The sequence below is a fragment of the Rattus norvegicus genome, chromosome 2, assembly GCF_021556685.1.
Source record: "Rattus norvegicus strain SHRSP/BbbUtx chromosome 2, alternate assembly SHRSP_T2T, whole genome shotgun sequence".
In the NCBI taxonomy this organism is placed as follows: Eukaryota; Metazoa; Chordata; class Mammalia; order Rodentia; family Muridae; genus Rattus; species Rattus norvegicus.
This window is the reverse complement of record NC_141535.1, coordinates 77,234,766-77,259,394: the sequence shown is the minus strand read 5'-3', so window position 1 is coordinate 77,259,394 and position 24,629 is coordinate 77,234,766. Positions and strand designations below refer to the sequence as shown.

The following is a 24,629-nucleotide window of genomic DNA, read 5'->3' as shown; positions in this document are numbered from 1 at the left end:
TTGTGCCCGTGTTCCCTCATCTTCATACATCTTCACTATTGTCAAGTCCAATTCTGCTGTTAAGCTTAATGAATTAGTCTATTTGAAATTATTTTGGAGCATGGTAAAAAATAGAGTTCTAAAATATTAATATAACAGATTTTTTTACTCAGTGTTTAAGAATAATCTTTACTTTCTACAATAAGTTGCATGTTTGATTATAGTTCAATATATTGTTATTAGATAATTGTTATTAGACAAAGCATTGATTTATTCAAGGAAATTCTTCCTGTTTTTAGAAACCACACAATGGGTATTGTGAAAAGGAAAGTCAACACTTTTGAGTTGCAAGATTCTATAAAATTAGTGCACTTAATATCCAAAATGTGATAACTATGCTTTGTTTTAGGCAAAAGTAATTGCTAATTAGTTGCTCTACAGTGCTTGCTTGTTATTCTTCTATTTCTCCAGTATTTTTGATTAAGTCATTTATCTGGTATACAAGGAAAATTTCCTGAGTGATTATGGGCTGGTAATATTTATGTCTGATTTTTCATTGTATGTAATCTTGTTTTGAGTTCGAGTGACAAAATTCTCTGGGTACAATACTCATGCTCATAAATATCTATTAGACTACACAGTCCACATTTAAATAAAAGTTTATGAGTGTTAGCCTTTTAACCCCTTGTGTTTTTCCAGATCTCTCTATATGCATAATTAAGGGGACATGCCTGATAGTTTTGTGATAAAGCACTCACTTTCTTAGAAACAATAAAATAGATGTGTAAAGTTGTCCAAATCAATTAAACGTGATTTCGAATATTAAGTCCCAAAGTCCTCATAATTGACGCCGACACAGATAGATATTTATATGGAATTCCATATGTTAGGAATGCATATTAATATTTTATATTTTCAGAAAAACGAACAATTGCCTCTTCTGTGATTCTTAAGACTCTGTTTCATCAGATCCCACTACTGAGGGTGACATATGCTTCATTCATTTGTGACAGTCTCATAGTACCCATCATGCCGTGCAGCTAGCAATTGTAACCATTATGTCGCAAAGCATCTCGCCTATAATTACTTTTCATGTGTCCTCCAGAGGACTTCATGAGGCATTTTTACTGTCACTGAAGGGTAACAGAAAGTAATTCTGCACTTAAGGGCTTTAAAAAAATGCAGCTTTACTTTTGTCTCATGGATTTTGCATTGCTACATTTATCATACACACACACACACACACACACACACACACACACACACACACTGCAATTTCTGCTTTTATTAATGAGAAGCATTCCAACATTACAATGTAGGGAAAAAAACAGAAAAACTGGTATGAAACTGTGCAGCCTCTCTCTCTCTCTCTACTCTCTTTTTCTTTCTTGTCTTTATTCTGTTTTTCTTTCTTTGGCAAGGAGAGGGGAGGAACAATCAACTCTCCTCCCATATGCTTTAACTTCCATGTCTGTTTTGCCATTATCCCTTCTGTTAAGATATGATTAATGGGAGCTCTCCTGAATTTCAAACACCCTGAAAACCAGCCAATCCCTTCTCTTTGGAGGCTACATTGAAAAATAACAATAAAAGTGAGGTGGTGCTGGCTTTTGAAGTCTTTAGAGAACCCATCACTGTGATCTTTGTACCACCGCTGGGGAAAGAGGACATCTTTGCACGTGTCTGGCATTGTTCATGACAACAGGGCGACCGAAATAAAGCAAGAGTTTCTGGGAGTAGCATTAGGATTCAGCCCTCCCGCTGTGCACACCAGTTCCCTGCTCTGCACAGCTGCCTGCTCAGCTGGGGGTTGGAAATCAGCACTGTGAGAAAAGACAGAAATGACCGTGATGCGTGCCTCTCTCTGTGAGGAAAAGGTAATGTTCAATTAACGTGTCAGCCTGCTGCTTGGGAACAGACTTAGTTCTGTCTGTCTGTTTGTTTGCTGTTCCTTTCGCTTTCTTCTCTGCTTCTTTTTCATTCAATGGAATAAACTCCCTGAACGGAAAGTGTTTGGGCTGCACTTGTGAACGAGGAGCCTGCTCTCCTGTGGCTTTACTGACATCGAGTACAGTGTATGTGTTCAAACCCACCGGGCAGCTGCGTGGCTCATGCTGTCTTGGCTAAGCCTTATGCAAGAGAGTGAAAATACAGCGGAATAAGAAGAGCCTACAATAAAGGAGCTTTTATGAACGCAGGGCTGACTTGTAGGAGATTCATGTTTGCCTTCCCTTTGCCTCCATGTAAAATGCCTCCCCTGGTGTTGACAGTGAGCTGTTTCACGTGTGATCTGAGTATTAAAACCTATTCTTTCTCATAAGTTGACAGCTTTTCAGCTGTAAAATCATATTATCTTCATTCTTAATGCTTAAAAAGTATACTTGGGTTGTATAGATAAAAATTTAAAAGAAACATGATTGTATAGAATCCTTTTCTTCAAGGGATTATATTATTCTACCTCTTAGGGGCAGCAAATCCATGAGGGCCCTGAGGAAAATCCTTTTATCCTCTTTGAGAAAAATTTATATTACCAGTGCTGAACCATCTGAGAAAAGGCTGTTCAGTGACACAAGTATGCATGATGTATGTGCGAGTGTGTCCCTGGCTTGGCTTTCATTGTATAAATTTATTCTAGGAGTTTTGCTGGAAAGCTTAATGATCTTGAACTCAAGCTATGTCGTTAGAATGAAGTCCAGGAATTGACTCTCCATGGGAAAGAAACAAGCCAATTTTGTTATAGTTTAAATATTAGAACCAAAGCATCAATTGTTCTTATTTTAATAATCATTAAATGTAAAATTATTTTACTAGCACTCATTATGTGTCGGTCTCTGGGCTTGGTGATGGACACAAAAGCTAAGCATAGAGTCCCACTGTTAAGACTTCTGTAGTCTACTCTGGTTTATTGAGAGAAGATATGATATTTAACCCTTTCTGTACATTCAGAAAAGTTTGACAGATTTTATTGAATTCCTCCTCAAAGGATGTGAGATTTGTCTGTGGGCTGCTCTACAATGGATTATTTTTTAACCTCTTCAGCAGCCAGTGTTTGTTGACTAAATATTTTATACAAGTCACCTTTGTAGACTGAGATAGAGCAAACAAGGCTACAGCCTGTCCCTTTATATAACTTAAAAGGTTTGGGGAAGCCTGGGAGGAAAAGGGGCAAAGAAGTCCTGGAACGTGGAGCTGCTGTCCTGATGCTGTGACACTGTAGAGTCCTCTTCGCTTTCATGTCCTGCACCTGAAGGAAATGAAGGAACGGTAACAATGACAAGTTGTGTCACAGTGCCTGGACATGATTTCAAGGTAAAGGACATAGACTCTGCAATGGCTTAGTCCTTCAAACTCTATTTTAAGAAGAGTGTGAAGAAATTGTTACACTGGTCTCAATGTATAGGATCTTAAACTTTGGGCAGAGTGGTTAGAGATCTTTGGAGTTCTTGCTTTATGCTTAGCTTGACTTGCTGTCAGGAAAAAACAAATCCTGGTTTCTAACATTTACTGGGATTTCTAAGCCCTGTGTCTCTGCCCTGGGCACTAGTGACACCGGACACCTGAGGGTGCTCCTGTTATCCATCACATGTCCACCTCAGCAGGAACCTGGCATAATTCATATGTGGCTTCATGTCATTGTTCTCAGTTTTCATAATTAATTACATTTTAAGGCTATAGCAGAACAACCTTTACCTCTTTTATAGCTTTTCTCTTGATTTCTATTTTATCTATTGTTTATCTATCACTGCCATCTATATATCATATGTCTATCTCTGTCATCAGTTTATATTTAATAATCTATCATCTGTCTGTTAATTATCCATTTATCTTACATCTATCTCTATCTTCTATCTTGAATTATCTATTACATATTTTGATATCTTTATATCCATTAGATCTATCATCTATCAACTAAATTACATAACATATATATATATATATATAATCTTCTATTTTGGATAATCTATCTATCTGTCTGCCTATCTATCTATCTCTCTATCTATCTCTCTAACTACTACCTATCATCTAATCTATCATTTATCTACTCTCTCCTACTTACCATCCATCTACCTTTTATTATCTTTCTATTATTCATTATTCATTTAGTATGTATATATCTATCTTTACTTACAATCTACATATTCATTTATCTATTAACTATCTATATGTCATTAATTCTGATATAATTTGCTTTTCTGTGTATTTATAATTATATATATTCATTTATCTATCCTGAAATAAACATGTAGTGTTTTTAGTTCATACTCTAGTACCTCTAATCCAGTCACCAATTATCAACCTAGAGCGAACAGTTGAAAACCCAAGTTCTCATGCTCCCTGGAAAATGGGAGTGTTCTGTATGCTTTCCACAGGGATTGTGAGAAATGAATATAAACTTGCCAATTTTTTATAGAAAATTTTGCTTTCTTTGATATGAGGTCTTGGTATAAGATGTTCCTGACATAATCTAAGGGGGATCCTTCTAGAATTAGTTCTTGAAGGCAGATCGTAATACTGAAAGCAGCTATCCATTTTGTGACCCCAAAGAAAGAAATTTGAACAATCAAAAGGAGACTCAATTTGATCAAACTATTAGAGCAACAATACCCGTTTGTGATCATAAGGCTACTTTAAAGTTTTTCACATATTGTGAGGGTTTGTATATGCTTGGCCTAGGAGTGGCACTATTAGGAAGTGTAGCCTTGTTGGAGTACGTGTGTCACTGTGGGCGTGGACTTTAATATCCTAGTTCCAGCTGCCTGGAAGCGAGTATTCTGCTAACAGCCTTCAGATGAAAATGCAGAACTCTCAGCTCCTCTTGCACCGTGCCTGCCTGGATGCTGCCATGTTCCTGCCTTGATAATAATGGACTGAACCTCTGAACCTGTAAGCCAACCCAAATTAAATGTTGTCTTTATAAGAGTTGCCTTAGTCGTGGTATCTGTTCATAGCAGTAAAACCCTAACCAAGGTATATATATATCTCCTGAATGTCACTGTAAATGATAGTAGTTTTGTTCAGTTAAGGACATTACTAAGTAAAACCAAGTGAGTATACATATAATCAATCCATTAGAGTTTATTGACAGGTTAATGTTATATCATAAAACACTTAACAATGAAGTTACAAGCAACTGTGATACTTAAACTTATCATGATCATTTTACTTGGTAACCAAAAAGGAATTAAAAAAATTATGGTATTATTCCAAGATCTGTGACCAACTGACATAGTTGATGTTTCTCATAAGAGTAGTGGTTTCAATATCTCTCTGGCTCAATTTGGATATAAATTTCTAAGTTAGTTATAATAAAGCATATTCAAAATATTTGAGTTTATAACAGCTTGTTGAATGACATTTTAAGGTTTATGTTCCATTCATTTTTGCATAAGAAAGAATTCATTAAACTCTTCCTGTTAACTGAGAAAGCTTGGTTGTGAATTTCAGCCTTGTGATAGTCCATTCTACACATGAAAATATAGTTTACTTAGTTATTTATATAAAAACAACATCAAAAAGCATCTCTCATAATGAAATTTCTTCTTGACAAAACACTACATAACTTCAATGATTTCTATGAAAATAAATCTCAGACAAGATAATCCTATGAATATGGGTGCGTGACCAATGTACTGGGGTCCTCAACTCTTTTGCGATATGAATACTATTGTTGAGTTGTATGAAATTGCCATAAACATGTGATATCAATAGCAAGAACAAAGTTTCAAGCTGCTCATGGGAGAAAAAGAGCATATCAAATCAGATGCTAGTGCACTGTTTGAATGAATGGAGGTAAATGTGGACTAAGAGATAACTGAGCCTAAACAGCATTGATTTCAAGGTCTGTTACACTTTCTGTGCCATCTGACAATAGCATGGGACTGCCTGTACTTTTTAGTTTGTGTTGTTCAACCAGGCTCTGTGACCACGATATCGGGTTAATTTCAATCTGTAATTTGGCTAATATTAGAAACCAAGATGAAAAAATAAACTTCTACTGTACATCGCAGATAAGTACAAAAGAGATCACACTGGAAGCAGAATATTGATAAAATGCTTACACACAGAAGACGGAAGATAAAACAAGTGGTGGGAGAATGACTCTGTTGTGTGTGTGTGTGTGTGTGCATGTGTGTGTATGATGTGTGTGTGCATGTGTATGTGTGTGATGTGTGTGTCTGTGTATATCTGTGTGTATGATGTGTCTGTGTATGATGTGTTGTGGTGTGTGTCTGCGTGTGTGTCTGTGTGTATGTGTATGATATGTGTGTGTGCATGACATATGTATGTGTGTGATGTATGTGTGTCTGTGTATGATGTGTGTATCCATGTGTGTATGTCTGTGTATGTATGTATATGATGTGTATGTGTATGTGTATGATGTATGTAGTGGGGTGTGTGTGTGTGTGTGTGCATATATGCATCAAGCACATAGGCATATGCATGGGGTAATTAGAAATAAATATGCGGGGTTGGGGATTTAGCTCAGTGGTAGAGAGCTTGCCCTGGGTTCGGTCCCCAGCTCCGAAAAAAGAAAAGAAAAAAAAGAAAGAAATATGCACCAGTTCAGAGTTCGTATCCTGTTTCTGAAAGAAGAAAGCATTGCCTAATCATTACCATTACGCATTGTTTTCCAGCATATGTGCAGTGCCACCGAGGAGCCGACTGCTGCCTTAGAATGGACAGGCTCTTGCTTTCTTTGAATCAGTAGAGCATCTGTGTGTCAGTGGAGTAGAAAACAAGCAGAGCGAGCCTTTTCCCTCCATGCTGGAAGTGGTTTCATTGTTGTCAAGGCAACACCCACACTTCACAAGGTCACCTCTGGAAACAGCAGCAAGATGTCAGGATGAGATGAATAGACAAAAGCCAAGACCTCAGCCTTCTGACACTCTCCTATTTTAAATATCCTTCCTAACAAACACTTGTTTACCTAATTCTATGTGGCTTGGAGTAGTCAAGTGAAGCTGATGATGCCCTAGGTCAGGCCCAGAATTTTTCATGTTCTGTTTCTTTGAAGCCTCTGATGCTTAGTGGGGATGCTCGGAGTGTGCGAGTGAGCTGGGTCAGCAGCCTGAAGATAGATCAAGGCCAAGTTACAAAGATAAGTTTCATTTAGGACGGCATTCATAAGAGGTTTCAGAATGATCACCAGACCTTTCTTAATGTTTAATTTCAGAAAATGCTTTGCTATACACTAAAAATGTGTGGAATTTTGGTCAGTATCTTTCATTCATCTGGATGCTCATTAGTTAATTTACTCATTTATTCATTCTTCAATCAGATAATTATGACCTTATACTGTGTGCCTCATATTGCTTTGGTCATGAGACGTGAATAGAGTGTAGTCCCTGCATCTAAGATCTGAGAAACTCAATCTGAAGAAAATATGACTATGGAATCCACTAATGAAGTCAGTCGTGGAGGGGCACATAGTGAGCTGCTTATCATCTAAGCAACAGTTCTTCCTGGATCAAGGAAGAAAGGGTTTGGGAAGAGAGAATGTTTGCATGTGACCTTGAGAGTGGAAATGCACTGAGTACACAGTGCTGAAAAACAGGTTTCAACAGAGATGACAGCTAGGGGCAGAGATGGGAGGAGTCAGATGTATGCTCTGGGATCCTGGTATCTGAAGTTTGGAACATGCTAGAGAGACTTTAGATAGGAGGCTAGCAAAGAAAATTGAAATACATCCATGAAAGGATTTGTGCAATATTTTCAAGAGGTTACTGTTAGCTTTTCCGATATTCCATCTATGCAATAGTTAATGACATTTAATGCAATAATAAATAACTAGAGCTTTAAGCAGCTTGATATGAGCCCTCTTTCCTTTGACAACTGAAAATTGCTTACACTCATGTGCTTGCAGATGGCTTTATGGAATGGGAATTTCTGAGGCTGTTTATCATTTAAAACAAGCATTGTGAAATCCAGCAATACTCTTTCTCTCCCTTCTTTTTAAAATTCACAATGATATCTGATTTACTGGGAGACCAAGGCTGCGCTATTATAATGGAGCTTAGGATGATTTTCCGCTTTCAAAGCAACCAGTGACACTAAATTGTTGGTATCGTCGTTTTGCGAAATCTTAGACACTATATTCTGTCTTTAGAAAATGATGAATGCTGACAGCTTTCCTGTTTATTAAGATACTCCGAGCCACAGTGGAATGCATCATGTTAACTCTCCCAATATAAAGAAGAAGGAGGATGATAGTTTGTATTTAAGAGAATGTGGAGGACGCCAACATTACAGAGCTAAAGGCTTTTGGCATCATCTAGGTTAGCCACCTGTTCTATCCTCCATTTGCTGAATAAATTAGAAGCTCCTGGGAGAGTGTGTGGAGCTGACTGGCCTGCCTCGTTGCCAAGGCAACCATTTTTCTCTCTGCTCTATGACTCTGAAAGGGTTCATAACCCATTAGTGCTCCTCTGGGCTAGAATATGAGAACATTTCTTTTTTTTTCTCCCTCCCTTCTTTTCTCCATTTTCTGGTCAAGATAATGTGACCAGTAAATGCTCTTACCATATATGTACATTCAGATGCTGCACTTCCCAATTTCATGGGGAATTGGAGTGTAAATCTTAAAGGCACATGACAGCTAAATGGAGAGATGCATATAATAATGAATAAAAAATGAAAAAGCTATTTCAACCTCAAATGCTTTCCAAATTGAAAATGTCTGCAAGGCAGAGTTTATTTAAGGCCCACATATGAAGAAACACAGGCTGCCTGAGTCCAGCGCAAGAGGCCCTTTCATAGGGGAGTCCACACGTGTTCATCTCTACCAGGTTTGCCACTCGCAAACAGCACACAAAACCAAGAACTTGAGGTTCTTTCCTTCTTTTCCTAATGCACAGTTGTTATCCTTCTACCTTTCGTCTACCCCCTGATCTTTACTAAATATTCATGCATTTATACATAATTAGGATTTTTGAGGGAGTAAATTTCTGTTACCCCATTTCAGGCATTTTGTATGAGCTCCTCTGCTCACATAAATCCACAAGATAAATTCTTTTTCTTTATAATTGAGTGACCTCAGGCCAAGGCATTGTCATTTATATCGAGATCTAACTTATTCTAAATAACAATATCTCTTCACCATAGTATACAACCTGTAAAGTAATGAAAGAAAATGGATACTGTATTTAAGTACATATATATGTATATTTAAACACACACACACACACACACTCAAACACTTTCAGTACTCAATTACTGGTTTCATTAGGGCCATTCTGGGTCATTTCTAACTATCATTTTTTTTAACGTTCCAAGGATCAAACACAAGGCCTCACAAGGTATGTGTATTACATGTTCTTTGGACATATACCTTCTCCAGTAAAATGTCATTGCTGATAGGTGCCAGTCAGAACAATGGAACTACATGATAGCTACCACAGGCGACATCACCAAACTGAAGATCAGCTAGCTTATCACCCTGAAAGTCAGCAGGCAGCGTCTAGCAAGAAATCAAATCATTTCCTGGCACTGGGTTTTATTTGGATTTAGTTTTGAAGCAGACATTTAAATATAATTCTTCTACACAAAAGAGATTATCTTGAAACTATCGGCCTCTAATGTGCTTTGTTCCAAATAAATGGAGAAATTTCAGTGTCCTCCAGTCAGAAGGAACATTTAGTGATGGGTAATGGGAAGTTGAAACCAAGACATCAGAAGGAAAGCACCCCAGGCTGTTATGTGGTGGGCAGAAGAAGCCATTGGGCTTGGGCACTGCAGGACATCCTCAAGACTCACTGCCTTTTGCCTCTGTGTGATCTACCTGTGCTCTATGATTATTGTGGCAGCATTTGAGCTCAGCTTGTGTTATATGTTTCTCCATTTCACACAATGGAGAACGGCCAAAATGATAGGCAGACTTGACCACAGGCAAACTTGTGAGTGTGCCTCCACTTGTGTTCTGTGCTCACTGGTCTGTTTCACATTCCCCGAAGGGAGCTGGTTTCCATATTAAAGTAGTTTACTGGTCCCAACTACAGTCTCAAGTCTGAACTACTGTCCATGCCATCTTTAGGGGGATATTAGTTTTTTTTTGAAAGTATATTGACTGGAAATTAATTTGTGTTTCTTTCGATTCTTTCATATGGGTTGTATTATTTTGCTATTAAGATCCATACGTTTTCATGAAACATAAATTTTCTTGAAAATTACTCATGCTTTTACCTGATTACATGACCTCAGGCTTCCTGCAGTATGCCTAACAGACTCCTTCTGGTTCCTCTGTGTTGCCAATGTCAGAATTTCTTTCTTTTGAAGGAAATATAATATTATGATAATGTATACATTACTATAATAATGTGATAGGTATAATGTCCATATATTCTGTCTGTTAGTCTATCTGTATATAAATATATATAATGTATATAATATATCAGATTTTAGTTATTTGTTCATTTATCTTTTGAATCAATGGAGTCAATAACGCTTAAGTGAATAGGAAAGTATAGATATGTCTTTGCCATGCTGATTTCATTTTCCCTGGAGGCATCCTTAGAGATGAAGTCACTCTATCCTTGCTATCCTTTGAGTATTTTGAGGAACTTCCATGATTCCATCCATATTGGTTGTATGTCAGCTTTGTCACTAGGGCCTCTTTTGTGTTGTTCAAATTTACTTTTTTCTTACAGTGCATCCTAAGTATGGAGTAAAGCTTCACTGTTGTTGTTTTATTCAATCTTTCTGCAATGAGTAGAGATGAACTTTTTTCAGAAGTCTGTGTGTTATTTGTTTTCCTTTGCGAACTGTCTTTAGAGCTTTGGTTCTTTTCATGCAGGTTGCTCCCTTGGAAAGGTGTAAAGTTTGTGAATATTCTCCATCCCCATGCCCTCTTCCTCCTGCCAATTGCTGGGTTGCTGCTTCTGTGCCAGAGAATCTCTGCAGCTGATATGATCCTATTTGCTTACTTTACTCTTCTTTCCTGTGCTTTGTGCTTTTTGGGGGAGGGAGTATACAGTGAATTTCTCAACCTTGAGATCTGCTTGCTGATTCCGAATGGATATGGCACCAAGATTATTAACCTCTCCTTTCTGACTCTGATAACTATAACCTCTAAAGTTTTATCCTGCAGAAAAATAGTCAGCAAGTCATAAATTTCTTTTTAGTTATTGAATATGATATTCTATTTTAAAAGTCCCAGAAATTATAAAACATGAAGAGCAAGAAAGTGAACAGGAAATTAAACATCAAAGGCAGTGAGATGTCTTGAGATGGAGATTCTCTGTCCAATTGGATGATTATTGATAGCCCTTTGCTGGGCAGGTTTTAGCATTTACATTTGTACTCTTTGGAAAAGCTTCCCTTTTGTATTTAAAATTTTAATCACATTTTCCTCCGTCCTGACACTTCTCAAATCCTTTCCCTACCCACCTCTCTTTACCCACCCAACGTCATGGTGCCTCTCACTGTCTTTCCTTTTTAAAATCACAAAAAAAGTAAAGGAGGATAAATACCAACCAACCAAACAAGCAAACCCAATAAGACAAATATGCCAAGTCAAGTCAAAAGGAAACAAAAGAGCACACAAAATACATGAAGTCTGCATTGTGTTGGGCAGCTACTGGGCATAGAGCCTGCCCTCGGTATGCCTGATATGCCTGTGTCATTCCATTGGGAGAAAACTGATAGTCCCTTTCCAGAAGATATAAATTGCAATTAGCTTCGAGGTTAGGGGGTGGGATTTTCTATCCACTTCTTCTCAGTGCTGGTATTTTTTTCTTCTTTAAACCTGTACAGGTGTTATACATACTGTCACCAGTCTCTGTGGGTTCATAAGTCTATTTGCCTATAGTGGTTTTGGTTTTTTTTTGTTTTGTTTTGTTTTTTGTTTGTTTGTTTGTTTTGGATTCATGTACCGTGGCTGACTCTTCAAAATGTTACAGAAGCAGCTAGCCACTTTTCTTTTTACATTGAATGTAAGGCCCTTCAGTGAGCTGGAATCTACGCCTCACAATGCTAACATGGTCTGATCCTGAGACTAGATAGGTTGTGAGCCTAGGAGAAAACCTATTCCCATTATCCTGCTAATGGAACACAACAGTAAAATGACCCTAATGACATATTGTTATACCAAAACATCAGTGCCCCATACAGTCCTCAACAAAAAAGCTTCTTTTTTCCCCAGTAGACGGAAATTTACACAGAGACCCACAACTGGGCAATGCGCTGAGAATGAGGACCTTTGGAGCTCTCAGCCCTAAATGCAATGCCATTATTAAAGTCCTTTCCTCAACACCCAAGGATCTATGTGAAAAAGAAAGCAGAAAGAATGCAATTTTCCATCTCTCCCTCACATTATTTTACGGCAAATTTTTAACTGAAATGTAAAACTGCAATCTATATCCGTCTGTGTACAGAGTAGATTGTGATTTCCAGCATGACCTGTAATGGTCCCTTGAGAATCTGTTGGTTCTTCTCTAAGTTATAAAACACATTATTTTCCTGATAGGCACTGAAACATTTCTAGTTTTTAACGTGAAATATAAAGTTGGGATAGGTGCCTTTCTATAGATTTTTTTTTTTTAATATTTTTACTGACTCACTTTTTAGTCTGCATTTTTCAATCATGGACTCTGATTAAAGCCAAGAACATTAACATTTTGACACATTGCCAAACTTCTGGTAATAGCTTGGTAGACTCCTTTTTCACAAGCCCTTTGCCAACAATAGATTTCATAAAATTTATGTTTCTTGTAAAGATTTATTTTCTTACTTTCAATCATGAGCTTGTGTGAGTTTGTGTGGTTGTATGTTTCTGTGAGTGTAGATGCCTTCAGTCTAGAAGCTTTCAGTGTGGGTCCTGAGATCTGAACTGTAGTCTTTTGGCTTAGATTTTATAAAATTCGAAAGAAGTTTGCTGACTGCAGAAGCTATCATGTTCTCTGTTATCTGTGTGGTCAGGCCAAATGTCGGTGCTGGGCATTGACTTGCAGTTGTCCCTTTGTCTGTGTCTTCTAGTCATGTCATCATATTAAGTACTTGTGTTACGATTGCTCATGAATTTAAGATTTCATTGGAAATGACTTTCCATATCTATCTTTTCACCAAACAGAACTTAGCATTGACAAAACTTTGCATATTTTTAGTAGAGGATAAATACTAGTTTCTCTTTTACTATTATGGATAGAGGTTTTTGAGTTACATTGGTACTATCAGGATGCTTGGTGAACAGGGTGTCTTCTAAGACAAGACATTTCCTTCTAAAGTTGATTTCTTATTCTACCCTTGCCCTGAGATGGCTTTGTTGAATTCTAGTTCCTTTTTCAAATATAAAAACATCATGTACCTTTTTATTGCCTTTATATCTTTAATAGCCAATTTATTCATATTCTTCAAGAACTGAATGAATAACACATTGTTTTTTAAGGCAGAAGTGCAGCTTAGAAAAAACCTTAAGTGGTTCTTAATCTCTCTAATGCTGTGACCCTTTGATATAGTTATTCATCTTATGGTGACATCCCTAAGAGTAAAAATATTTCATTGCTATTTTATAACTGTAACTTTATAACTGTAATTTTGCTATTGATAAGAATTGTTATGTGTTTCCAAAGGAGTCTCAATCCACAGCTTGAGAACTACTACCCTAAGTGGTGGTGATTGGTAATACAAACCAGCAAGAGGGAAAACTTCCTGAACACGTGTGTGTGACAGATTCAGTGGTTAGCTTTGCATCTCCAAAGACTGTACCATACGTAAAGGTTTATTCCTGTGGGAAATCCATTTGCCTAGCTGTGCCACTGCCTATGTGGCATGGCCACCATCTCTGTCCCATCTTCTGCTTGCACTAGAAAGACTTACCTACCATTAAACTGAACTGTGTTCCAAGGAATTGGATTAATCAGAGACATGTCATGCCAGTGCACCACTGAAGATATCCTAAGAGTATTGATTTTTCAGTACCAGCTCTCAGTTCCATGGCTGCAGACACCTGGAACATTCTAGTTCTACTCCGGCATAAGAGGTTTAATCATAAAATGCTTTTAAACTAATTCTTTCTCATCTTCTCACTAATGTGAGTTATTTCAGGTCACAGAATCTTTGTAAATGATCTTGGTATTCCCCCACACTCTCATTTAGTTGGAAGATTTATTTAGGATCCAAAAGCTACTGAATGAATTAACTTTTAAGTATGACTCATGCTTCCAAGGAAGAAAGCAGATATATCAAAGGTATAATAAAATCCTAAGCTTTTTCTTATTTTATTGCTTCCACATTAATTCAGGCTAGTTTTATTCTCAAACACCTTGAAGCTCTCCCAAGCAACATGGTAAAGCTAAATGGCCAACCTGGCCTGAGATTCTGCAATGCATAAATCTGTTTAACCTCTAAGAAATTTAGCATTGTTCAGGGAGGGGGCATCTGTCTCTATTGACTCAAGATGCCTTTGTGACATTTATCGTGGATATGTTCTGGTTCTTTGGTCACAGTATCACCCTACTCTGGTACTTTTAGAAAACTTAGATTCTTTCCCCATTAGGAGACTATTCTACACAAGATACATCTATATGGGGTATCCCCTATTCCCACTGGACATCATGAAAATGTCTTGCTTACATACAGAACTCTTACACTGTCTAAACTCATTTCCAAAACAAAAGGATTAAGATGGTCTCTATATGACTGTGCCTTAGCTGCTGAACTTCAGTTATAATTTTTTTCAGTATAAGTTTCTTTTATTTTGAGACTGAAATGGTGGAATGAAATTGCTTTTTAGCTGAAACGATTTTTACCAGGAAGGAACCCTAAGTGCTCATCCACCCAATAAACAAACTGGCAAATCTGAGCCAGCTGCCACCCCCACCCCCAGCCTTAAGAACAGAGAAGGTTAGGGGGAAGGCTCAATCTAATTCAGGGTTGTGATGGTTGGCAGAGTTCCAGTAAAGCACAATTGCAAAGTTGTTGAGATTACAGAATATAAGTCATACGTAGCAGCCATCCAATCCCTCATATTTTTCCACTTATAAAAATAAAGTCCTCGGGGGTTGGGGATTTAGCTCAGTGGTAGAGCGCTTGCTAGGCCCTGGGTTCGGTCCCCAGCCTATTTTTCCACTTATAAAAATAAAGTCCTCATTGAAAGCTATGTCTTAGGACTGTCTATCAGTCCATTCTTCCTTAGAGAGTGGGCTCATTTGGCTTAATTCTGGCTTCAGAGACCAGAATCAAGATTCCGAAGAGGAAGAAAAAGGAGGCTCCAAATGGTAGAAGACATGTATTCATTATGCTAATTTATAATAGGCTTAAATTCATTTTGAACGAGCTTATCAGCAGTGGTTCACATAAAATTGTAGTCACAGGTGGTCTGCAACCATCTGCCAATGGAAAACACTGAGTCAGGAGTGAACCAGCTCAACCCAGTGCTGCGGAGGTGCTGAAGTCATCTGGCTGGGAGAGTTGTGACCGGAAGCACAGTGACAGTAGGACTCACTGATAGCCATGGGCTGGAGATGTGACAAGCCAAGGGGCACACTGAGAAAGATGTACTAGTTCATAGCTATATCGCACCAACTGAAATCATCTAATTTTTTATTTCCTAGTTTATTTAGTTATTTGAGAATTTTGTCCAATGTATTTGGTCATATTTACCTTTCCCTCATCTCCTTTCAGATCCAGATCCATACTTCATGCTAACCAAGTAAACTTTGTATCTTTTAAAAAACAGAGCAAAATAAAACAAACAAAACAAAAAATAAAATAAAATAAACCCCATTGAGTACAGTTTGTGCTGCTAATATGCTTGACTGTGCAGCCTTCCCTGAAGTAGGATCAACATAACAGGGACCACACCCTTAAAGAGAAGAGACTCTCCTCCTCTCAGCAGCTATAAATCGCCAATAGCTCCTTAGCTAGGAGAAGGATCATGCACACCTCTCTTTTCTATGCTGAGATTTTCTCTGGCTTGAGCTTGTAGGGTCTTGATCATGCTATCTCAACTGCTCCAAGGTGAGTTCATATGTTCAACTGCATTGCCATGTCTGGAAAATAATCTTTCTTGAAGCCATCTGTAGTCTCTGACTCTTAAAATCTTACTGTCCCCTTTTCTATGTTGATTCCTGAACCCTGGGGTGAAGCTGGTTATTAATGCCTTAATTATTTTTTAGATGTATTTATATTAGAATCCAGGACTGTGGATATTAAAAAATATAAAGAAGGTTGTATTTATTCTTCTCCTTATCCATTGAGGGCACAGCATCCATTAAAATATTTATACATGCAATACTTTTTCGAGGACAGTAACAGTTATGAATTGATAGCTAATTTTTTATCTTGAATATTTGGCCAAACCTGTCATAATAACTCTTGAACCCAGTCAACTGAAAATCTACTATTTAGGAAAGATGAGAAGGAATAAAATTGAGGAAAAAATTGATGTTGAATAAAATTCCACATTTTTCTTAACTGTGTCAGCAGTCCTCCAGTCTATGTCAAGAGTTCTCAGACATCACCATTCATTCATTACAAAACCCTGAGATTATTTTATAGAGATTATGATGGCAATGATTATGATGAGGGTCAGTCATTCTAAGCATTTGGATTCAAATTTTAGTAAACCAAACAGTTATGAAAGCCATGGAGTCTTGGCATATGCATGCACATATAGTTTTTCATCAAGTATAAACTGCTGGCATGTAAGCAGTACTCCTGTCACAGAGATTACATATTCCTACCAGGAACAGGCCTTGGTCTTACCTTTAGTAAATTTATCATCATGGAGCTCAGACATCCACAAATATATGGAGCACACAAGGTTGAATACTGTGTGATTAATGTGTAGTGAATCCTGCTGTCTGAAGGGAAGACTTTGCAATGGCATACAATGTAAAGATGGTTTTTAAATGAGGTTCTCAGCAAAATCATAGAGGAGGAATGGCTTCCAGTGATACATGTTGAATGACTATGACAGATTATGATAATTTTGCCTCTTTCGCTCAGACTTCAAATTACTAAATCAGATTATGTTTTTCTTTTAAATGAAGCTTGTATTTGTCCATTTGTCTTATTGTCTACTGTCTTCCAGTCTAAGATATCATTTTTCCTGCTCAGCAACCTAAGAATCCCCCCTCCATTATTATAGTACCCATTTTGAGAGAAGGGGAGGGGGAAACGTGTGGAAGAGAAGGGAGAAGGAGAAAAATAATCTTCACGTTGTTACTTTCCTGAAATAAGCAATCATATTGTGGAGGTTCCTATGGCAAGGTGTAGCAGGAAGTCTCTAAGATGTGCTGATAGCTTCAAGATCCTGAGAGCTAACTCTAGTGCACACCCAGGAAAAAGTCAGGAACCTTTCAACGCAGCCAAAAGAAATGAAATCTGGCATAATTGAGTTGACTTCAAAATAGACAATTCAACAGGTGAGTGCCCTGGTGAAAATGGAGTGAGGCCCAAGTCTTGATTCCAGTTAATGAGAGAACCTGAGCAAAGAAGCCAGTTAAGTCTGTGTAGACATCTGATCCGAGGAAATTGTGAGACAATAACCATGTGTTAAGTGGGCAGAAGGCTGTGAAAGGTACCCTGATTCCTGGTCGAGATAGGTCCAATTCCTGGAGACCCTAAAAGGGATGGCAGGTACATCCCCAGTCTCTCAGGAGATCAAGGCTTCACTAGCTGCAATCCCCCACAGGCCCCTGTAGAGAGATTTGAGACAGACCTGTCACGTAGGGCAATGCCCCAAGCCTCTCCTCCACAGGTGAGGATGTGACCACAGATCATGTAGGCTCCAGACAGATCAGTAGTAGAAACAAGACCATGCCCTCAAATATGTAGATGAGGTCTAAACCAATAGGAAGTACCTACTCTCTGACCCATCCTGAAACTGTACTTAAGAATCCTATTCAGAAGGATTAAAGGTGTCCAGGAATTACTCCATCATCTGAGAGCTTCTATCATAAGAGCTGTAACGCTTTGGAAAGGGATCTGCTCTCCCGAAAGCACTGCCAGACTCTCCCCTGCACCCCTCGCCAGCTAGTCAGTCTGCTTTGGCTCAGTCCCGCCGAAGCAACCAAAGCAGCAGCAGCAGAAAGGAGAAGGACCAGCAACAGAGGTGGCAGAAGCAGTCCCCCCTCCCTGCCTCAGTTTTCTCCCCTTAGCCTGAACCGGTCCACCTAGCCAGGCCAGAGATCTCTGTGGGGAGTCTTCTGCCCCAGAGCACCACATGTAAGGACACAGAATTTCTTTTTGTGATTTGTTACGAGGCAAGGGAAACAGGTTCCCCGTCATCTGTGTGGTCCTGCGCTCTGTCAATGTGATGACTGTAGAAGAGATGTGAACCATCTTCTGTCTCAAGCACAATACTATTGCAAGATCCTTCCAAGAACTTCCTCACTGGTTTAGCCAGATTTCAAACAGAAATTTCAAGTGCTCTGGAAGAGAATGAAACCATTAGATGGAAGTAATCTTGGCAGATAATCATCACATAGGAGGCTGACCCTGAATAATCACTAGATGATTTATTTATTGAGTTATGTCACTTACAAGTTTGATGACTTCTTGGTGAGTTATCTAATAAAGTCTAATATTAGCTAATTGGAGCAGCAATGTTGCAGAGGTAAGTCACTAACATCTGAAGGCAGGACTAGAGCTTAAGCTGGAAAAAAAATCAAATGGTAGAAGAGCAAGACAATCACAGGACTCTTGTGATGTCCTGAATTCCTAAGGGGATGGGACCTAGGAAATCAAGGACTACTCTTATTCTGATAATGAGCTACTTAGACACAAATCATGCAAAATCACCTTCTCTGACTACTATGAAAGATTGTTCTTTAGAAACCATTTCTGAGCACTTGTATGTGTTTACTTGTGTCCTTTAGGAAATGCACCTGTTAGTTCTGCTACAAGATTTGAAATAGCATGAAGCTCACCTGGGCTATCCACTAGGTGAATGTGGTTTATATCATCTTACTAATCTTTAAATAGGTCACAGGTTAACTTTTCCAAACTCACTAAAGCTTAATGTTATAAAACCACCCATGTGTATATATAGAAAGGACAGCATCTCTTTTTAGCCATTTGGTTCCCTTACGCATAAAATATATTGATTCAGTAAAAAGTACATTGTACACAAAAAATGTACACAAAAGGAGACCAAGTTAGGCAATATTTTTTGAAGGATATGGATTTTAAAATATGTCTCTTAACACCAGTGGCGTGTTGGTTCAACACAGAATTGAAAGGATTTGATTCCTTTATCCTCGTCATAATCCCCATATCATTTGCGTTCAAAGAGTTCTTCTAAAATGTATTCATCTCTTCCGCAACAGAGATAGTAATTGCCATGGGTGTTAAGACTCCCAATGCTATCACCATTATAGCATCTCATGGCAGCACTTAGTCTGAATTAGTGGTTATAGAGTTTGATGGATCTTTGAATCTATGAAACTATCTTAGCGACAAAGTTTTTCTTTATATAATTTGATAATTCATGACTATAATGTTATTAAAAATGAGGATATCTATTCTAAATTGAAATGATGGATTGTTTTTAAATAAAAAATACATGGCCAATTTAAAACCAGAACAAGAAGAATAAAGTCCAAAGTTATGAAATTAAGAGAAGATTTATTAACTTTTGTAAGTTCCATAAATTTTCTCTCATTAACACCAGTAAATTCAGTCGCAAAAATCGTATAAACCAAAGCTCAAGTGGATGAATGGTTACATGAATAAGTAAGATACTGACATTGTATCAACTCTTTGTATGCCTAATATTTTCATCATAACTCCAAATACCTGGTATTTTACTCACGTTGTCTACCTCCAAGAACATACAAATTGATATTGGATGTTATACATTCATCATTCAGAAATATCTAGTTTGCAAGCCTTTTTCTTCCAGTATGTAACTCAGGTCATTTGACCTTCACATTTCATTGTCGAACTCTGATTTATATAACTTTTTTTTGCATTAAAGAGCTGGTAGAATAAATAATTACAAGCTTCCTTTCATTGAAGGAATTAGACAAATAATTAGTACTTCAGAGTTATTGATAAGTGAAAAATGTGAGATAACAGTTGTAGTAGTGGTTTTAATGAGAAAATTTTCGTAGAGGCCCATGTGATTGAGTAACTAGTCTGTAGCTGGTTGTACTGTTTAGGGAGTTGTATGAAATCTGGAGAAGACGTAGATTTGCTGGAAGTAGTTACCAGGGAGTGGGCTTTGCATGTTTATAGCCCCAGCCAATTTCCAGTTCTCTGTTTTCTGGTGTGCTAAAGAAATGTGATTAGTTAGCTTCTGAATTCAGTCACCTGATGTCATGTTCGCTCTCTCCAGTTATAGCTTTTATCTCCAGACTCATTGACATAGAATAACTTTTCCTCTTGCATGCTTTGGTCTTAGTGTTTTAGCACAGTAACAGGGAAGGAACCAAGACAAGTGCATCTGGTTTTCATATAGGTAATGATGTAGGAAACTTATACAATGACTCTGAGAATTGTTTTCCCTTATAACTAAAACCAGAACAAGATTCCATTCTCTTTAGAATATAACGTGTGGCATTTTAATTACCTCAGGTAGACTATTCAATTATTAATTTGTGATACACAAGACATTCATAAAAGCAGACATTACTAAGCCTATCAAAGAAATAGCAAAAATGGGAGAAAATTATTCTATGGTTAACTGACAACATATTTGTCACATAGACATAAATTCAGGGGCTGGAGAATTGGCTCAGCTGTTATGAACATTTGTCATTCTTCTAGAGAACCTGGGTTGGATTCCCATAATGGGTCACAACTGTTTTTAACTCCAGTTGCAGGGAATCTCATGCTCTCTTTTGACCTCTGTGGGTTGTAGGCATATATGAAGTACACAGTCATATATGCAAGCAAACACGTATACACATTAAATGTTAAATTAAAATGAAAAATAAAAAGGAAAATTTTATTTCTATACCTTGTTGGATTTCTAAGCTCTAATGATAGACTGTCCAATAACCAAAGAGTTATATAGTATATAACTGACATGAAATGAGTTTTTTTTTCTTGTAAAGGACAAGATTTAACTAGCTTACAGGTTCAGATATTTAGCCCATTATTATCAAGGCAGAATACATGGCAGCATCAAGGCAGGCCTGATGCTGGAGGAGTAAAAGTTCTATATCTTGTTCCGAAGGGAAACAGGAGAACATTGGCTTCCACTCAGCTAGGAAGAGGGTCTCAAAACTCATCCCCACAGTGACACCGTTCCCTCAATGAGGCCACACCTACTCCAATAAAGTTACACCTCCTAATAGTGCCACTCCCTGAGCAAAAACATATTCCACTCTCTGGCTCCATAGACTTGTTCAAACACATGAGTCTACAAGGTCCATACCTAAACATAGAATAGTGCAAAATACATTTAGTTCAACTTCAAAAGTCCCTATAGTCTATAGCAGTCTCAACAATGTTAAAAGTCCAAAGTCTTTTCTGAGGTTCATCTAATCACTTAACTGGAACCCCTTATAAATTCAATATCAAAAAAGCAGATCACATACCTCCAACATCACATGATATATATTCCCATTCCAAAACTTCATAGTGAGAAAATACTGGACTAAGGCAAAACCAAAATCCAGCTAGACAAACTCCAAACTCAGCATCTTCACGTCTAATGCCAAATTCCTTTCTGCTTTGTTGACTGCAGCACAATTCTTTTTGGTTGTTTCCACTCCCTGTTAGCAGCTCTCTTCAGCAGGTATACCACAGCTCTGGCAACTCAAACATCTTGGGGTCTTCAAGGCAACTTCAACATTGCAGCTTCTTGTTCCAATGTCTGGGCTCCTCCAAAATGCTTGGGTCACATCTACAACTCTGCACACTGTTCCACTTTAGTCTCTAGTTGACTCCACTCCACTGTTTCTGCTGTTCTTGGTAATGGCATCTCCAATACGCTGGGATCTTCCATTGCAACCAGGTTTCATCAATAGCCTCTTATAGGTTCTCTATGTGGTGCCAAACCTCAGCTTCTTTGTATGTCCCTTCTAGTCCTGGGCTGCCAACTGCAACTAAGGCTTCACCTTCAACAGGCTTTTCCTGGATTATCACAGTGCCATGCCTCAGCTGCTCTCCACAACACTATCATGTTTAAAAATCCAGTATCATCTGGGCAATTCTTACACACTACCAAGTCCAGGTGCAGTACAAAGTACAACCTTAGCTATCTCTGGAACACAGCTTCTTTGTGCTCTCAGAAAGCATGTCAACACAGTGTCGCTGGTCTCTTAATCACTGCTAATTTCTTAGCTCCAGCTAACCAGCATCAATTTTCCCAGTAGTCATTCTATTCCTGTTTCTAAAGCCAGAGTCACATGGTCGAAGCTGCTGAGTTCTGCTGCTGATTGGAGATGGAACATGACCCACTTGTTCTATTATATTATCACCAGGTTTCTTTTCCAATTCCTTCACTGCCTAAGCTTGGTTGTCCTGAAACTTGCTGTGTAAATTGACCTTGAACCCAAGAGATTTGCATGTCTCTGTCTCCCAAATGTTAGACTTAAAGGTGTGTACCACCACACTTTACCTTGCTCTGTACCAGGCTAATCTTGAACTCAGAGTTCTGCTTACCTCTCTCTCCTGGGATTAAAGTCGTGTACTACTTTTCATGGCTCAAGATCTGGATCAAAAAACATGTGTCTTCCAGCTTCAAGATATGGATCACGAGTGTACTTCTCAATTCTGGATTGTAGTTTATTTCAGACTAAAAGCCAAATGAAAATCATAGCCAAGTAATAATTCTAACATGATATAGCTATTTCTTGATCAACTGGAAACACATAATCAATACGGTGGGTGGGATCTTCTCCCAAGTTCACCACTGTCTTAATCTGTTTTTCTCCTTGAAGATAAGATTCAGCTCCATTTTTCTTCTTGGTGCCCCTTTATTCTTTGAACCTTATGTTTTACACTTTTTCCCCAAAGCTTGCCACACTTGATTAAAATGCTATTCATGAGACTAAACAGAGAACAAAGTCTCTGCTGGCCTTTTTGAGACTTCCTTTGTCAATGCAATTAATATAAATCTCTTTACTTTAGCCTCAGGCAGACTCTTCAGAAAAGGGCAAAAGCAGACACATTCTTCACCAAAATAGCACAAAATAGTCTCTAGGCCACTTATTGAAATTCTTCTCCATGGAAACCTCTTGGGCCAGGTCTGCATAGTTCAAATCACCCTCAGCACCAATGTCTTTCATATTCCTACTAGGATGGTCCATTAATCCCCGTTTAAGGAAAAAAAAAAGCAGGCATGGTCAGGCCTATTCCAGCAATTCCATACTTCTGGTACCAACTTCTTTCTTAGTTAAGGTCTTCATTGCTATGAAGCGACACCATGACCAAGGCAACTCTTATAAATGACAACATTTAATGGGCCTAGCTTACAGGTCCCAAGGTTCAATCCATTATCATCTAGGCAGGAAGCCTGGCGTCATCCAGGGAGGCATGATGCTGGAGGAGTTGAGAGTTCTACATATTGTTTGGATAGCAAACCAAAGACTGGCTTCTAGGCAGCTAGGAGTATGGTCTCAAAGCCCATCCCATGGTGAAATCCCATGGAATGAGTCTTAATATAAACATGGGAATAAAGTATTTTGTGGCTAAGAGGGGTTTCCTGTTGTAGATATTTATTTCGTTTGAACTAAACACTTCTCATTTTCATAAGTCGCCCCCCCCCATAGGCTTGCCCAAACATATGAGTATATGGGGGCCATACCTAAATATAGAATAATGCAAAATAAATTTAGTCTAACTTTGAAAGTCCTCATAGTCTATAGCAGTCTCAATAGTAAAAGTTCAAAGTTCAAAGTCTTTTCTGATCGCTTCTTGGCCTTTTGGCTAAGATCAAGTGCAAGGTCTCTTCTGAGATTTGTCTAACCACTTTGCTGTAATTCCCAAAGCAAGACAGAAAACCAGCTTGGCAAACTCCAAACTCTGCATCTCCATGGCTCATGTCAAAGCAGTCTTCAGATCTCCAACTCCTTTTCATCTTTGTTGACTGCCACAAACTTCTTTCTCCTGGGCTGGTTCCATTCCCTGTCAGCAGCTTTCCTCAGCAGATAACCCACGGCAGTGGCTTCCCTTACATCTTGGAGTCTCCAAGGCAACTTCAATATTACAGCTTCTTGTTCCAATGTCTGGGATCCACATATAATCTTCTAGGCTCCTCCAATGGGCTGGCATCACTTCTCCAGCTCTGCCTTCTGTAGCACTCTAAGCTCAGGTTGATCCACTTCATTGCTGCTGCTGTTCTTGGTGATCATCCCATGGTACTCACACCTCCAATACACTGGGGTCTTTTGCTCCAACTAGGCTTCACCAATAGTCTCTGATAGGCTTTCTTTGAGGATTTCCTCAAATCCTTTGCATGACCCCTTCAGTCCTAGGGCATCCAAGTGCAACTGAGGCTGCACTTTCATCAAAGGCTTTCCATGGCCTCTCACAGTGCCAAGCCTCAGCTGTTCTTCATGATGCCTTCATGCCTCCAAAACCAGTACCACCTGGGTGAATCTTACCCATTACCAAGTACAGCTGCTGCAGGAGGCACAACCTTGGCTATATCGGGAACACAGCTTCTTTGTTCTCTCAGAAAACACTTCCCAGAAGATTTCACCTTAGTGATGCTGTTCTCTTTATCATAAGTAATTTCTTAGCTCCAGCTAACCAGCATC

At 38.4% G+C, this 24,629-nt stretch overlaps 1 long non-coding RNA gene across 1 annotated transcript in view; it reads left to right on the top strand.

Annotated features, from left to right (window-relative positions):
* Nucleotides 1–1,745: 1,745 nt before the first annotated feature.
* The window catches only part of LOC120100748 (uncharacterized), a 41,291-nt gene continuing 18,407 nt past the window's right edge, over nucleotides 1,746–24,629 (top strand). Inside the window, exon 1 of the long non-coding RNA XR_015671190.1 lies at nucleotides 1,746–1,856. This is a non-coding gene — a long non-coding RNA (uncharacterized LOC120100748). The remainder of the gene's footprint in view (nucleotides 1,857–24,629) is intronic.